A 15455-nucleotide genomic window follows, 5' to 3' on the forward strand; every position below is an offset into this window, starting at 1 on the left:
TTCTGGATGATGTCAGCCTCTCTTTGACCTCTCAGTTGTCCTCTGGCTAGCAAGAAAAGCAGCAGTTCTCACTCACCTCTGTGTGACCAGAAAACAAAGGGACAAAGAGCAGTGGGGTTAAGGGCCTTGATAGAAATGCCATGTGACAGACTCAAAGTAGGAGGAGAGTGGAGGACACAAAGCATCTCAGACCAGGAAAGGAGAGGACATGGGTCATCTGAGAACACAGAGGTTGGGGGACAGAATAGTGAAGGACACCAGGGGACTGAACCAGCAAAAGATTAGCATGGACCAAGAACAGTCTACACAGAAACCACCAAGAAACCATTGTGAGACATAGAAACAGGATACGAGGATCTAAACTACCTCCTTAAAGTTGATAAATGACAGAGAAATACTGACAGCTTTCTTCCTTTAAAAGAAAGATACTAGGCACCTCTTTTAAGATGATTTTATTGGAAAATGAAATAGCCTAAGAGATTTTTATATGCAAAATTATTCACAATTTAATGTTAGATTAAAATAAGAATGGGGAAGGGCTCTGGGAAATGGTAAATAAGTATTAACAAAATTTCAGCAAAGAAAAACAAGAGTAATAAAAATCTGTCACTGTCACTGTCATCTCGCTGCTCATCGATTGGTTCGAGCGGGCTCCAGTAACGTTTCTCATTGTGAGACTTATTGTTACTGTTTTTGGCATATCCAATACTCACGGGTAGCTTGCCAGGCTCTGCCTCATGGGCTGGATACTCTCAGTAGCTTGCCAGGCTCTCCGAGAGGGTCTAAGGAACCGAACTCGGGTCGGTCACATGAAAGGCAAATGCCCTACCGCTGTGTGTAGGGCCAGAGAGAGTACATCAGAATAGCTGCCTTACACGCAGTCAAGCAGAGGCCAGAGATACAGTACAGCAGATAGGACACTTCCTATGCACATAACCAATCAGGGTTCGATACCTGGCACCCCTAAGTGATCACAGAAGTGATCCCTGACACAGGGCCAGAAGTAAGGCCTGATCACTGCTGGGTTTTGACCCTCAAAGAAACATAGCAATGAAAAATAGTTATTCAATTAATAACTATAATTTCATAAGCAACTGGAGTTTTGTAAGCTAATTTTGCATACAATAATTCAAGGATCCTCTCAGGAGTTGCGCAGGTTCACAGTAAAGGACTCCTGACTCTCTAGTCTCACATAATTTTCACCTGAAACAGTACAAAATAAAGGTAAGAACTTTTATAGAATAGATTTATTGGGGGGAGAGAGAGCACACCCAGCAGTGCTCAGAGAGACTACTTCTGACCTTGTACTCAGTAATAGAACAAAAGTAGAAATTTTTATTTTCCCCTATTTTATTGAGGTCCCATGATCAATCAATATTGTTAGTGATACCTTCATACATACATTGTTCTAATACCACACTTCTGCCAGAGTACCCTTACCCTCTACCAGTGTCCCAAAGCCCCTCCCACCCAACTCTTTCTATTTCCCCCCCAAACTAAATTAAGCTTTGTGGACAAATTCTTAATTTCTGTTACCTTTGGCTATTGATAACTGCATACAATGTATATTTATATTCTGCATAGGAGAGCAATAGGTCTCACTTATCCCTCTCCTTTTGACTGACATCACTCTGTATAATAACATCTAGATTCCTCCACAGAGCACTAAACTGCATAATTTATTTTTTTTTACATCTACATAGTATTAATAATGTATGAATATGTTTCTGTGTATAGGTATATTAGTCAAGAAGTTGCGATATATTTATCTATAGATGAGCAATTGAGTAAGTGCTGCAATGAACATTAGTGTGGATATATCCTTTTCAAGTTAATGTTTTGTGTTGGGGGATAAATGAAAGGAAATGTTATCAGTAGGCTGTGTGAGAGATTTATTCATAATATTTTTTAGAAATATCCATATTGCTTTCCACAGAGATTAAACAAGATAGCATTCCCACCAATAGTAGCTGGAGGTGAAGGTGCCTCTTACAACATTCTAGCCTAATTAGTTGTTTCCAGGTTATATATATATATATATATATATATATATATATATATAATGGCATATATATATGCCATTCTCTCACTGGAGTGAGGTCATATTTCATTGTTTTGATTTTTATTTCCCTAATTAATAATGAGAACACTTTTCATATGTCTACTAAACATACATATATCTTCTTTAGGTAAATATTCATTTATCTTATTTTCACTTTTTTTTTTTTTTTTTTTTGCTTTTTGGGTCACACCTGGTGATGCGCAGGGGTTTTTCCTGGTTCTGCACTCAGGAATTACCCCAGGCGGTGCTCAGAGGAACATACAGGATGCTGGGAATCGAACCTGGGTCTGCCGCATGCAAGGCAAGCGCCCTACCCGCTGTGCTATTACTCCAGCCCCTTATTTTCACATTTTTGAATGAGGTTATCAATGTCTTTTATTGTCAGGTTTTGTAAGTCCTAATAAATCTTGGATATTGACCTTCTGATATTGTGTGTAATTACTTTTTCCATTTACTAGGGTGTCTTCCTGTTTTGACTAATATCAGTAACCTAACCTCACAGCTTGAGAACCAAGAAAAGGAACAAATGAACACAAGAGTAAGTAGAAGACAGGAGATAATAAAAATTAGATCAGAAATCAATAGCATAGTAAAAAAATAACAATACATAGGGTCAATAAAAGTAGGAGCTAGTTTTTTTAAAGAATAAAAATGATAAATCTTAGTTACACTCATTCAAAAGCAAGGAAGAAAACTGAATCAGAGATGAAAGGGATATAAAAACATCACCTATTAATTACAATAGTGTTTCAAAACCCACTGTATCACTGTCATTCTGTTGCTCATTGATTTGCTTGAGTGGGCACCAGTAACACTTCTATTGTGAGACTTGTTACTGTTTTCGGCATATCGAATATGCCATAATACGGGGAGCTTGCCAGGCTCTGCAATGCAGGAGAAATACTCTCCGTAGCTTGCTAGGCTCTCCAAGAGGGCCCGGGTCAGCCGTGTGCAAGGCCTTGCCCACTGTGCTATAGATCCAGCCCAGAGAGTCTCTTGCCCCTGCACCTAGCTATCTTCCCCAGGGCCCCTCAGAGGGAGTGGGCCTCAGTTTCCCTCCCCGCCCCCAGGAGAGCTCCCGAAGCTGAAGACCTCCAGAGCCTAGCCACAGCCATGCTCAAGGCCCATCTCCACACGTTCGGACAAGCCTCATACATGAAGGAACTGGCAGAGGAGTCCAGGTGTGTGGGACCTGGGGCTAAGACCTCCAAGCCTGCTTGGATCGGGACTGGGCCTCTTCAGTCCAGATTCCCCATTTTCTAGTAGCTAGGTGGTCACACCCAGGGACTGCCCTCGGCACTGTGTAATCCCACCAACAGCCAACATCCAGAGACTATAAAAGCAAGCTCTTGGACATCTTTTAGACTAGTTCTCCCTCTTGGAGAACCCAGCTAGCTACCAAGAGTTTTCTGCCCAGATGGGAGAGCCTCGCAAACTCCCCATGGCGTATTCATATGCCAAAACCAGTAACAATGATGGATCTCATTCCCCTGACCATGAAAGAGCCCCCAATGTTGCACCATTGGAAAGGACCTGTAAAGAGAGGCTTCTAAAATCTAAGGGCTATGATGAATGGAGACGTTACTGAAACTGCTCGAGAAATTCAATGATCAAAGGGATGATGATGATGATGATGATGATGATGATGATGATGATGATTAATTACAAATGATCATATGTAGTTTAATATAAAATCCATGCAATGAAGCTTGAGAATGTATAAATCATGATTGAATTCTTAGAATATTCAATTCCACTATTGAACCCTCTTGTTACCATAGATGGATATAACTAAACATAGAACAAAGAAACAAAAAATGAATTTGAACAAGTGGTCTTAACAGAAATATAGAAGACTTCATCCCAATGGAATTTACATTTTCTTGATGTCTGCATATTTTTTTCAAGAATAGGAAAAAGTATGCTTCAACAAAAACATGTACCAATGAACCTAGGGAAATTCATATTATATCACATATTTTTTTCTGATCACAAAATTAGGACTCAGTCACAAAGGTAAAATGATAAAACCACAAATGTAGATACCAGACAATATGCTTCTTAGTATTTACTAGTCAATGAGGAAATCAAGGTAGAAAAAACATACCTGGAAACAAAAAAATGAAAACATATATTTTTGCCTGTAGTGAAAATTGCATGCCTTCATAAAGAAACAAGAAAATCACAAATAATTTAATGCCATAAGCTATTGCAATTGTTAAAATAAAAAATAAAAGAAAAAAATCGGGGCTGGAGTGAGAGCACAGCGATTAGGGAATTTACCTTGCACACAGCCAACCAGGGTTCTATTCTCAGCATCCTATATGCTCTCCCCAAGCACTGCCAGGAGTAATTCCTGAGTGCAGAACCAGGAGTAATCCCTGTACATAGTCGGGTGTGTCCCCAAAAGCAAAAGAAATAATTATAAAAAAGTAACATTTCACTGTAATACTGTCATCCCATTGATCATCAATTTGCTCGAGCGGGCCCAATAACTGTATTCATCCTAGCCCTGAGATTTTTGCAGCCTCTCTTTACTCGTCCTTCCAAATGGTGCCGCATTAGAGGCTTTTCAGGGTCAGGGAAATGAGACCCATCATTGTTACTGTATTTGGCCTATGAATACGCCACGGGGAGCTTGCCAGGCTCTCCCCATGTGGGCAGTAACGTTTTCCAAGAGGTAGAACTAAGCTATCAGATGAGAGGTCTAGTGCTTCCGGGAGCTTGGTTTTATAGTCTTTGGATGTTGGCTGTTGATGGTATTTCACAGCACAGGGGCAGTTTGTGGGTGTGACTGCCTAGCTATTGGAAAGTAGGGATTTTGGTGAAAGAGGCCCCATCTTAATCCTAGCAGCCTTGGAGATCTTGGCCCCAGGTCCCACATACCTGGGGTCCTCTGCTGGTTCCTTCATGCGTGAGCTCATCTGAATGTGTGGAGAGTGGCCTTGAGCATGGCTAGGTTCCGGAGGTCTTCAACTGCTGGGGCTAGCAATTGGGTGGAGAAGTCTTGTCCCAGGAGTATGTAAATCTGGGAACAGTGTGTAAAAATTATGAAAATTAAAATAAAATTTTAAAAATGTGGATATTAATCTTAAACTGAATTTTATTTAATTTTTGCTCTCTGTAATTCCAGTGAATAAAACATACAACCTCTAGTTTTGTTGAAAATCAGAGATAACTTGAGTCATTGACATGTAAGATTAATATACCTGCATGTTTGCCTTATTTTCTGATAAAAATAACTTGCAATTATTTTGTTATTCTTTACTATCAGGACTTAACTGGTGGGCAGACTCTTCAGTTAATGATGAAAATTTCTGCTGCAGAAATTTGTGGCTGAGTAAAATAAGTATCATGATTTCCTAGGCTCTATAAGAGGGATTATCTGTAAGAAAAAACTCTAAAATGAATAAAAAAATAATGAGCATTTTAAACCTCAAGGAACAAAATGTCAACTAACCACTTGACTGAATAATCTGAACTATATTTATAAATTGTCGTATCTTCAGTTTTGTACTCAATTTTATTTTTGTTTTGCAGGGCTACAGTCAGCCATATTCAGGGCTTACTCTTGGTTCTGCACTTAGTAATCACTCAGGGATCACTCTTGTCAGGCTTGAGGGACCACATGGGATGCCATTGATTGAATCCCAGGTTGGCTTTGTCAAGGCAAGAGCCTCATCTATTGTACTGTCTTTCCGGCCACCTCATTCTATTTTTTTATTTGGAAATACATTTTTAAAATCTTATGCATTAAATATGAATCATTATTTTAATAAATACTTATTAAAACAACTATTGCTATTTAGTACAACAAATACTAAAGTAATAATGTAGATTATTAAGTAACTGTGAGCAACTCTAATAACTTCTATAAATTAGAAGAAATATATATAATATTGGTATATATGTATATATAATTACATATGTGTATATATAGGTATGTGTTGGTATATATGTACATATTTTGGTATATAGATATGTGTATATATGTATATATGTATATATACTGATACATATGCATACATATAGGGATAGATGACAGATAGATAGATAGATAGATAGATAGATAGATAGATAGATAGATAAATATAAAGATAAATATTGGGACTAGGAGAGATAAGTACAGGAGGTGGGAAACTTGAATTTGACTGTGGCACCTGTCACCCTGGTTTGAGTCTCTGCAGCACTTGCTCGAATCTCTGATCACTGTCAGAGAACCCTCACTCCTGAGTACAGAGCCAGGAATAGCTCTGTCAGATTGTGAACTGCTTTACCAAAAACTTCAAAACAATACCAGAAATACATATAATTTTAAATGTTATTTACTGATACTGAAACAAAAAGAGAAAGGCTGCATTGGTTAATAAAAATATACAGCCATTAAAATGGTAATTTAACACCCTCCCCCCAAATGGTCATGAATTAGATGGCATTACCATTAAATTTTACCAAAACTTAAATAATTCTGTTTTTCTAAGAAATGTCTAAAACTCAAAAGAATACTTACACATTCATTTTCTGAGACATAGATTATCCTGACACTAAAATAATGTAAAGCTATCACATAAAAAGAAAAACAAATATTTCTGGTAAGCATAAATGGAAGATTTCTCAACAACATATTAGTGAATTGCGGGAAAGAGAGAGAGAGAGAAAGAGAGAGAGAGAGAGAGAGAGAGAGAGAGAGAGAGAGAGAGAGAGAGAGAGAGAGAGAGAGAGAGAACAGCTGGCAAGACACACTCATTTTGTAAGTAGGCAATCCTGGTCTCATCCCAAATTCTGTATGATATCCCGACCACCACTAAGAGTGATCCTGGAGAGCAGAGGCAGTAAGGTATAAGCTCTGAGAGCTGTTGATTGTAGCCTCCAAACCAAACATTTTTCACAAAAGAAAATATTAGCAAACCAAATTAAAAAAAAATTAACATCATGGCCAAGTAGGGTTCATGTTAGACACACAAGCAGACTTTAATATACTCACCTGATTATATCAGTATAGGGTAGAATCAAACACAGAAAAAGCACTTAATAAGATTAATTATTATGATTTTAAAAAACTCATAAAATGGATATAGTAGGAACATAACCCACATAATAAAGATCGATATACTACAAACTCATTACTAATAATGGCATAAAGCTAGAAGTTTTATCTTTAAGCTCAGAAATAAGGCAAAATGTTATTTTAATATTGGAATCAGCAAAAGTAATTTTAAAAAAGAAATAAAACTTTTATTACATGCATAATATATATATACCCATGTATAAAAAATCACCTACAAAATTATCAGAACTTTGTATACCAAACACAGATATCTTATCAGAGTGTCTTGTTACAAAATCAACATATGAAAATCTATTGTGTTCCTATGTTCAAATAATATATGTGAAGAAAAAAATTAAGAAATTCCATTAATATCATTTATTTCAAAGCTGAACTATGAAAGCAACAGAAGTGATCACCAATAAATTATTGGATGAGGAAGATACAGAATATTTATATCATGTAATACTATTGAACAGAAAATATCACTGTCACTGTTATTGTCATCCTGTTGCTCATTGACTTGCTCAAGTGGGCACCAGTAAGGTCTTCATTTTGAGACTTGTTACTGTTTTTGGCATAACAAATACAGCACAGTAGCTTGCCAAGTGTGGGCTAGATACTCTCGGTAGCTTGCCGGGCCTCTCTGAGAGGGGTGGAGGAATCAAACCTGGATCGGCCTTGTACAAAGCAAGTGCCCTACCCGCTGTGCATCGCTCCAGCCCAGCAGAAAAAATAAAGATTAAATTTTACATTCACATTCAAGCGGGAGGAGCTTGAAGGAATTACATAAGATAAGTGAATCAAGAGGGAAAAAAAATTGACAGTTTACCTTCGAGTAGAAAAGTGAATTACCTGGCAGACATTTCTCTGGACTTAGTTACTAAAATACTAAAATACAGAAATCCAAAACTATGCTGCTGCTATATGAGATATGCGGCCTCCTGACCTCATATCTCTTCATTCTCAGCAATGGAAAACAAATTACCAAATGCTTTCTTTTCAGCAGATCGACTTTAGGGGGGAGAAACTCCAAATCAATAATAGTGAATTTTTTTGCTTAAATATTGAATGTAATCAAAGTAAAGTGAAAGTAAAATGAAATTTACCAGTTACACATGCGGGGTGGGGGGCTGGGGAGGTGGGGGGAAGGGGGGAGGTATATTGTGATTCTTGGTGGTGGAATATGTGCACTGGTGAAGGGATGGGTGTTTGAGCATTGTATAACTGAGACTTTAACCTGAAAGCTTTGCAACTTTCCACATGTTGAATCAATAAAAGAATTAAAAAAAAAAGAAAAGTGAACTAGTTTAAGAGTATAAACTGATGAAAAGATAAAATATAAAGGCAGCAGTGGATCTTGATACCAGAACTAAGTTTGCTTTAAAGGAAGGGGTAGGGAAAGAGAAATAATTTGGGGAGAGATTTTTTTTAAATGGACTAACAAAAATATTCACAATTATAATGGAAAATTTTAAAATTTTCCTTTCAGTAAATGAGAGAGAGAGGGTAAGTAAAGGTGGAAAAAAAGAAGTCTTCATAGAAACCGAAAACTCAGAAAACTCAGGGGAGTCTTTGAAACTGTGATGAACTGAGAAAAGATTGTGCTTCTGCTTCCTAATGATTCTGCTGACACTAATCTGTTACTAATAATGAGAGTGAACTTACTATTTATTATTAGGGCAAGAAGAGGTGATCATAATGAACAGTGATGATAATGAGGAGGTGGAGAGTTGTTCAAAGAAGGCTGATGTAAATAAAACTGGAGAAACTGCTACATGATTCAAGAGTTGAGAAATATGTTACCAAGTTTTGGTTGAGCCCTGAAATTTTGACTCTCTACATTTAATGTGGAAGCTGACGGAAAACCAGTGAATGGCTTGGGGAGACACATGGAGAGTAGCTTCTTGTAGATACCTATGGAGATGATTCTGCTTTTTTACAAGAAGGGAAGAATTATAGGAATTCTACTAAGATTGGACAATTAAGTAGAGAAGAGAGAGTTCTAAACATAGTAGTGGGGTTTCACAATGAGTTAATTCATCCACTCACTGTTCAAAGGAAAGAAGGTAGTTTAACCATTTTATCCTAATTACCAGGCATAAGAAAATAATCCTGACCTTCATATTAGAATACATTTACATAGAAAATTTAATTTCTCTATACAAACTGCTGATTTATTGTTGATCAGGTTAGGAGTTGAAGTGAATTATTTCTCTTTAGTTCTAATATGATATCTATAAAAAATAAAACAGAAATTATGAAATATCAACTTTTAGTTGTGTTTAAAAGTAGGTACTGATAAGAATGTATCAATAGTGTTTCATTGTGTAAAATTTCATACTGACATAAAATGTTAATAATAGGAAAAATGAGTGTGGTATATATTGGAATTCTTTATCCCAAAGGTTTTCAAGTTTATTTTGTCCCTAGAACTGGCCCCAATCTATGGACTGGTATTTGAAAGCCATTGTCTATATCTTTCTAGTGCAATATACATATTTAGAATATAATTATAAATACAAAACAGTTCTAAGTAAAATGTTTATTTTTATGTTGAAACAGAAAAGAATTATTGATTCTTTATAGACAAAGGTTTAGGTCTATCCATGATTTGAATTCTATCAAGAAAAAATGATAAAATTAAAAAATTAAAATACTCACTTAACCATTTTGTAACATTATGATATTTGTTTTCCAATTTGTTATCCAAATATTAGAACTTTGCAAAGATACTATATATTTGTTTTGTTGAGGGGGCCACACCTGGTAATACTGAAGAGCTACTCCCAGATTTGTGCTCAGGGACATTTCCAGCAGTGTGTAAAGGACCATACAGTGCCAGGGATTAATTCTGGCTCTTGCATGCAAATCAAACGCTCCAACCAATAGAACTATATCTCTGGCCCCTATGTCACATATTTTTATCTTATTTAACCGTTAAATTCTCAGGAGATTGTATGTTAGTTTTGTAGTGTAGCCATAACAAATGCTGTAGACTAGTGGAGTGTATCTGGGTGTTATTTAAACAACAAAAATGTGTTTCTTCACAGACATTGAGTTGTAAACAGTCTTGTTTTCAATTTCAAACTTTTCACCATTGTTTGGAGATAGAGACCATCTCCCTTAATCTTCATTCATGTGATCTTTGCTCTGTATGCTCTGTCCTAATTTGGTTTTATGAAGACATTAGTCATATTGGATTAGATTTCATCCAATGAGTTTTCTTAAACTTAAACTACCCCTTTAAAGGTCCTATCTACAAACATAGTCACATTCTTAGGCCCTGGAAGGTTAGAACTGAAACTTATTAACAAACTCACATGTATATTTTAATATGAATATTAGCACTGTAGCACTGTCATCCCATTGTTCATCGATTTGCTCGAGCGGGCACCAGTAAAATCTCCATTGTGAGACTTGTTGTTACTGTTTTTGGCATATTGAACATGCCACGGGTAGCTTTCCAGGCTGTGCCTTGAGGGCGGGATACTCTTGGTAGCTTGCTGGGCTCTCCGAAAGGGATGGAGGAATCAATCCCAGGTCGGCTGCGTGCAAGGCAAACGCCCTACCTACTGTGCTATTGGTCCAGCCCACGGATATATGTATATACTTAAATTTCATAGGCATATACTTTTCAATACACATGGCAGAGTTGGGGGCTATTCCTGGATCTGTGCGGGCGGGGGGGTGGAGGTGGGGTCACTTCCAGCAGTGCTTGCAGGGGAACCATAGGGTGCTGGGAATAAAATCTGGGCATCCCATAGGCAAAGCATATGTTCAGCCTGTTGAATGACCTCCAGGCCCCCAACATATTTTGTTCTGTGATGATTCAGATCATGTTTCTTTTTTTCCCCTTTTAACTGCACCCCCTCCAGCCCCCATCTCAAATCTCAAATGAATATTATTATCAGTAATATTTCTTTGGTATTCAATCCAGTCACAGCTTTTTCATAAGTAAAATGACTACAGCAGTATATGTCTTTGAAGTAAGTTCATTCTCTTTGTGTTCATTAGTCTTTATTCATACTGTATAAATTTGTGTTAATTCATATTTCCTTGATATCAGTCAATGTAATTCCATTAATCCAATTTTATTTATTTATTTATTTGTTTATTTATTTTGGGGCAGAGGCCATATGAGGCAGTACACAAAGAATACTCCTGGCTTTGACTCTGGACTTATGGATCACTCCTGGAAGGGCTCAGAGGAATTCTTTGTAATATCCTATTTAGAACAATTTTAGAATCCTCAAACTATTAACATATCAATTTCTTTTCAATAGCCTATAGAAAGAACTTTGATTTATATTGTAGCAACAGGTCTTCTTATCTTTACTTGTACTTATTATGTTAATATTAATGAACAGAATGATTCTTTTCCTTTGAGGATTGTTTAATATATAAATCTGCAAAGAATTCATGATTCTTTTAAAAAAATCATGATAGCTTAAAATATGTTTTTCTCCTTTCATCCCAAATCTTTTAATATTTAATTCAGGTTACTTGCCTCTAAGAAAATGCTAACTAGAAAATTAAGACTGAAAAACTTTTGTCTTCAACCAAACTACAAAGAGGGGAGTTTTTTGTATTCCATCATTACCTAGTATTACTACACATTTTATTTTTTTAAATAACATATAAATCAACTCCCTCTAAAATATTGCTAATTACTTGTTCATATTTTACTAAAATGATTTTAATTATGCCAAATGCTTTTTTTCTGCTCTCATTCACAATTGCTACCACAAAATGAAGTACCCAGGAACTAACATGACAAAGAAAGTGAAAAACGTCTACAGAAAAAACTATAAATCACTATTTGGATAAATGGAAAAAAAACCACAAGGAAATAAAACCATATTTCTTCTTCACTTTTAGAAGTGTTACCGTTGTTAAAATGGCCTATCCTACCCAAAGCACTACACAAATTCCATGCATTTCTACCAGGGACTCTGCTGCCCCTGGAGGAGGAAGAAAGAAGTACAGCTTTGCTTACTAATAGCTCAGCCAACGACAGGATTCAGATCCTAACAAATGAAAAGCCATCCAACTTCAGCCATTTGATTATATGCAGTACTACATTACAACAAGGTCACTGAATAGATACACAAACAGTTTTTCTTTGTTTCAGATGCAGTTTCACCGTCATGCCATCCTATCTGAACTGCCCTTTTCTGTTGTTTCAGAACAGATCTGTTTCGCAGGTGAAATAACTCAATGCTTATCTGGAGATCACAAGCATTTGGTGCCTGTTTTGCCGTAGCAGTTGCAAAGGTACCACACATCTATAGGAGTGACAGAGGCACTACTAACCTCTTTCCCCAGGTACTACTTTCTATATGCTGTTTATTTTTATAGGCTGTACTTTAATTTTGTGTTGGAGCTATTTTAGGTCTTACATGTTATTTGCTATGATTTGGTAGGTTATTTTTGGGAGTTGGGAATCTGGGAATGCTCAAATATTCATTTAAGCAAATGGCAATTGCTACTTCACTGTATGCCTTTTCAACTTCAAAAGGCTTAAATGCTGTACTTGAAGATAGTAGTAAAACCTGTAGGTCATTTTTAGAAGTGGTAGCTCCTCTTAAGAGAATTGAACTTTTCCTGTGTATTGATTTGGTATTTTATGTAGAATCATCACTCAATTTTCAGGGACAAAGAAAGAGGAAAGAAGGAACTATTTGGAGGGGATGAAAAATTTAGAACAAAACAAGGAAGCTATTTTGAGAAATTTAACAGAGTCATCTGAATGATAGTAAGTGACAAAGCAAATTAAAAAACAGACAATTTATATTCCATTGAAAGTATCTCTAGTTCCATATTAGATATTTGACATAACAAATTCCTTTCCCCAAGTCTTTCTTATATCATCTTGCTACCTTACCTCTATCATACTGTTCCCTCTTTGTTTATCTTTTCTTTCCCTGACCATTTCTGTTGCTGACTTTCCATCTATTAATAATTAGAACTGAATCAAGTTACTCAGTCTCACTAAAGTGAAAGTTTTGACCTGTAAAATCCACTAAATAATTCATAACATAAAAAACGTTGGAATTATATAATAAAAAATGGTTACAAACTACTCAGCACAGGGCTACAACACACATTTTAAATCCTTATTCCTTTTCTTTAAGCTTATTTTTCTTTATTTACAAACTTATTTTCCTTTATTGTTCATTGTAATATTCCCAATAGCTAGCTGTGGCATATTCGATATGCCAAAAACAGTAACAAGTCTCACAATGGAGACGTTACTGGTGCCTGCTCAAGCAGATTGATGAACAACAGGATGACAGTGCTATACAGTGCTATAATATCCCCAAACCTCTTTTTCAGAAAACTGAGTTGCCAAAATAATAATATCAAGTTTTTGACATTAAAAACTCTACTCCAAAATACATAATTGTACACTGTATTTTCACTTTCATATGCTAGGCACCCTTATATGAATATAAAAGTGACAATTATGTAAGTTCATTCCTTTTTAATTCATATCTCCTAAATAGCTGATTGCTCTTGGCATTCTTATAGTAACTAAGTCACTCAGTACTTTAGCAACTCAGACTGAGGTAGCCAAGAGACATTCAGTTCTAAAGATGTGATTATTTTAATTAAAAACACAGACTAGTTGTAGGGTAGTCAACTTTCATTTGTAGAATAGTTAACTTCCAATGTAATGAACTTTGAATGTTCGGTAAATAACCTACTGAATTAAACTTTAAATACAGAAAAAGCACCTCATCTGAAGTGCTAAAATAGCTCCTTCAATATATTGCATTTTAAAATAAATGCTCACTCTTGAAGGGCAGAAATAAATGTGAAACAGAGCAAAACATATACCCTGCTGAACAGAATATCTAAATTCAGAAACACCAGGCTATAGAGCAGTGAATATCCTGAAAAGACAATTACACATAATTTAGAGGCATTTTCTAGTTTGTTGTGTAGATCACGCAATAAGAAGAGGCTTTGTGTGCATTTATAACTGCCTGGAGAATAGACTAAAGTAGAATGGTAATGTGTGTATATTATAATGAGCAATTCTTTTGATAAACCTGGGTAGGAACATGCAAAATTAGAGAGGTAAATGAGTGGGTCTTCTGTGTGCTTGGAATGGCTGAAGAACAGTGTCACAGTGTCACTATTGGTTCCATTTGGATAATGGGGCTATCTCTGACCACTGTTATCTACTCTTCGGGGCAGCTGGATAACAGGACAAAGGTAAAGCCCACTCCATCCTGCATAACAGAAAAGTCTTTGTAACCTATTTTTTCCCCCTTTCTAACAGCCACTGAATCTTTCCAAATTGCAGTGAGAAAAGTCATTCATCTAGGACAAGCTGACTCTCCATACACAGTAGCACGGAACAATTCCAACATATTCTCCTGAAACACACAGTCCTGTGCTTACATCTTCACAATGCTCTATCATTAAAGGAAAGCTGTAGAATATAAAATAGAGAATAGCTGGACCTATAACATATAATAGCAGGCATCGTTATAATAGCCAAACTATCGCATGCATTCAAAATCATTTTCTGTAAAAGCTACAATGAAAAGGCGGAGAAATTACAACACAAAAATGAAGGTGCAAAGTGGATGATGCTTTAGAGCAGCGATGTGCAGTTTCAGTACGTCATTGGTTGACCTCATCTGTTTCTTTTTTAATGCAGAATGAAAACTTAAAAGATGTAATGAAAGTGACTGAAATAGAATTGAACCTTTTCCAAATTTTTCTCTTCTTATTATTTTCTCCTCCACAAACAAAATTATTAACATATTTGGGAATAAAAGGAAATACTAAATTTTTCTAATTTCTAAGCATATGTACATAATTATGCATATATTTAATATGCACATCAATGTTATTAATTTTACACACACTTATTATGAAAAAAACAAAGTTTTAGGAAAACTGCTATAAAGTAAATTGAGTATAGTTAATAGAATTGCATTTCATTTGTGCTTATATTTTAACTAAAGGGTTGCTTTGCTAATAAGGGAGAAGATATCCATTGGGATATTAAGTAATTATACATGTGTATATACATGTATAATGAATATTCATCTGTTTAGAATATCTAAATAAAATTATTTAAAGCATTTAGGCTATTTGGTTTTCCTAGTACAGAGACAGCAGTATGGCTGCAAGGCCAACTTAAGGGTCTATCATTTGAATGTGGCAATTAACTAGTGTTGGCAATTGAACTACACATGGACATTTGTGAAGGAACAATGTAGAAATTACAATAGGAGTCTGTAATTCAAAAATCCATATAGTTCTTATCTTTTTTATAAATATCTATATTACTTAAATGTATTATGATGACTACTGGTTTCATTT

The 15455-nt window shown here is 35.9% G+C and overlaps 2 pseudogenes; one reads left to right on the forward strand and one right to left on the reverse strand.

Annotated features, from left to right (window-relative positions):
- The window catches only part of LOC101557911 (60S ribosomal protein L8-like), a 164340-nt pseudogene that overhangs the window by 114848 nt on the left and 34037 nt on the right, over positions 1 to 15455 (reverse strand).
- LOC129404056 (small nucleolar RNA SNORA53) lies at positions 5127 to 5359 on the forward strand (annotated as a pseudogene).

This window comes from Sorex araneus, chromosome 3, assembly GCF_027595985.1.
Source record: "Sorex araneus isolate mSorAra2 chromosome 3, mSorAra2.pri, whole genome shotgun sequence".
In the NCBI taxonomy this organism is placed as follows: Eukaryota; Metazoa; Chordata; class Mammalia; order Eulipotyphla; family Soricidae; genus Sorex; species Sorex araneus.